General features: G+C 36.2%; 1 long non-coding RNA gene across 3 annotated transcripts in view; it reads right to left on the minus strand.

Moving 5' to 3' along the window:
- LOC122245593 (uncharacterized) overlaps nucleotides 1–2,500 on the minus strand; it is a 90,384-nt gene that overhangs the window by 31,092 nt on the left and 56,792 nt on the right. The window lies entirely within an intron of this gene.

Raw genomic sequence — 2,500 nt, forward strand, 5'->3', positions numbered from 1 at the left:
GATTAGCATGTCATAACTCGGTCTTAATAGTCTGGCAGGAATTTTATGTCGGGCTGGACTGTTGCAGTATCAAGGTCTTAAACTTTGCTTGTGGAATCTGGTGCAAGTCTGGGAGAAATACATATACCGTTTGTTTTCTTGTTTACTCTCTGAATTATGGCCATTTCTTTATATATCTTTCTTTTTTTTCTCTCCCTCTTTTTTTCTTTTTTTTTTTTTTTTTTTTTTTTTTTTTTTTTTTTTTTTTAAATCTGAGAAACAAGCATGTTTACGAGGTCGTTAGCGAGTAATGCTAAAATCAATGATATGCTCCTCTCCTCTAACGATGAAGGAATGTAGACCGAGGGTTGTTCTTAGCCTCGATGTTGGGAGTTTGTGGCGCTGGAGCGGTGCAGAAAAGACGGAGACGCGAAATGATATTCTTTTATCTTTTTTATCGATACTGATGATACCTTTGTGTATAGTATACATACATTACACATATACATTCACACACACATACACACAGACACACATGTACGTGTGTGTGTGTATGGGCATTTTCTTTATGAGTGCACACACACACACACACATATATACATATATAGATAGATCGAGAGAGAGAGAGAGAGAGAGAGAGAGAGAGAGAGAGAGAGAGAGAGAGAGAGAGAGAGAGAGAGAGAGAGAGAGAGAGAGAAAGGAAGAAAAAGAGAATGATACACAGAAGAGAAAAATAATGTAGATAAAGAGAAGGCTAGATAGATTGTTACAGATAAATAAATACGTGTGCTCATAAACTCACGCAGAGAAGCATACATATCGAATACGCATTTGACAGATACACGCGCGCACGCATACACACCTGAATAATTATACATGTATGTAATAATACCCATGTACTCGTGCAATATGCGTTCATTTGTTTTTCCACTCGTCCGGGGGCGGAAGTGCGCATGCTTCGGCGCCAAAACCTTTTTTTTTCAACTGCGCACACTTCAGAAATAACAGAACTGTATTTCGTTCACTATTTTTGTTGTTGTTGTTGTTCACCGCATATTATCTGACACATCGATTTGCTGCATTAATGTGATTGGAACAAGCATCGGAATTGGTCAAACTGTGTAGTAACAATATCAGCAGTTAATCAAATCATTTTTTTCCTTTTTTCCCCCGGCTTAGTAAGAAGGATGGCGGTGGCGTGCTCAGATAAGGCAGGAAACACAGAGTTACACACACACACACACACTCACTCACACACACATACTCTCTTTCATACACACACACACTCACTCACACAAACATACTCTCTTTCACACACACACACACACACACTCACTCACTCAAACATACTCTCTTTTCCACTCAACACACCACACACAGCACACAAACACACCATACACATACTCGTCTCTCACTCACACAAAACACCCACACAATACTCACCACACACACACTTGTACGGCATACAAACGAAAACAACATATTGTAGGTTTTTGGAGTATTTCATATATGACCTACGAATTAATTGTGCTACCACATGGAAATGCTTGCACATAGATATGAGAGTCTGCAATACGACATAGAAAAACCTATATCGCTATTGCTTAATATAGTCTATATCAATTTAATCTTAAATAGTAGAAGAATGTGTATATTCATACACATTCTATGTATGTATGTATATATGACGGTTTATATATATACATATCTACACAGAATAAAAAAAAAATATATATATATGTGAATACTTTCATGGAATAAATTTTGAAGTTTCGAGTGAGACTTTTTAAAAAGTAGCTGTCGTGTTTGATGTTATTCCTTGTAGCAAAATACCTTGCTCTTTATGTTGTTTTAATTACTATTACACGCATAATTATCTTCTCAGAGAAATATTATATGCATATATTTTACCTTTTATGACTTCCCCCCTGCATGAATTAAAGGAACATCTGCTCATATAAAGAAATGCATTACGTCCACCTTGTGTTATGGAATACTTACTTCTTTGACAAAGTCAGCAGAGTTTCTCATAAACCGTCCTTTTATATAGGCAGAGTATCAATTCATTTGATAGAGCTATTATATAAAAAAAACTCCCATCTTAAGTAAATTATGGATCTCTTAAATATAGCGAGAATATAAACGTAATGAAGTGGATTACAGAATACAAGCAATCAACACGACAAGAGGAGGTATTTTCCGCCGCCATTCGTCAAAGGAAAAACAACCTGCGCATAACAGAGGTCAAACAAGCAATTAACACGATATTATTAGTCTACATTAACATGCTACATTCTGGAACGTTGGGGGGGGGGGGAGGGGACTAAAACCTCACAGATAGGATGACTCCCCCCCACCCAAAAAAAAAAAAAATAATAATAATAAATAAAAAATAGCGTGATGGGTTTGTGATCAAGTTCTTAGCAAGAAAATAACTTGCTCCCTTTATATAGACTTTCACTGAAAATAAAGCAAAATGTACTATGAATATAGTTATAGAAAGATTTCTAAATACACCTGC

This window comes from Penaeus japonicus, unplaced genomic scaffold (assembly GCF_977035675.1).
Source record: "Penaeus japonicus unplaced genomic scaffold, GWHDUDI00000001_assembly GWHDUDI00000002, whole genome shotgun sequence".
Taxonomy (NCBI): domain Eukaryota; kingdom Metazoa; phylum Arthropoda; class Malacostraca; order Decapoda; family Penaeidae; genus Penaeus; species Penaeus japonicus.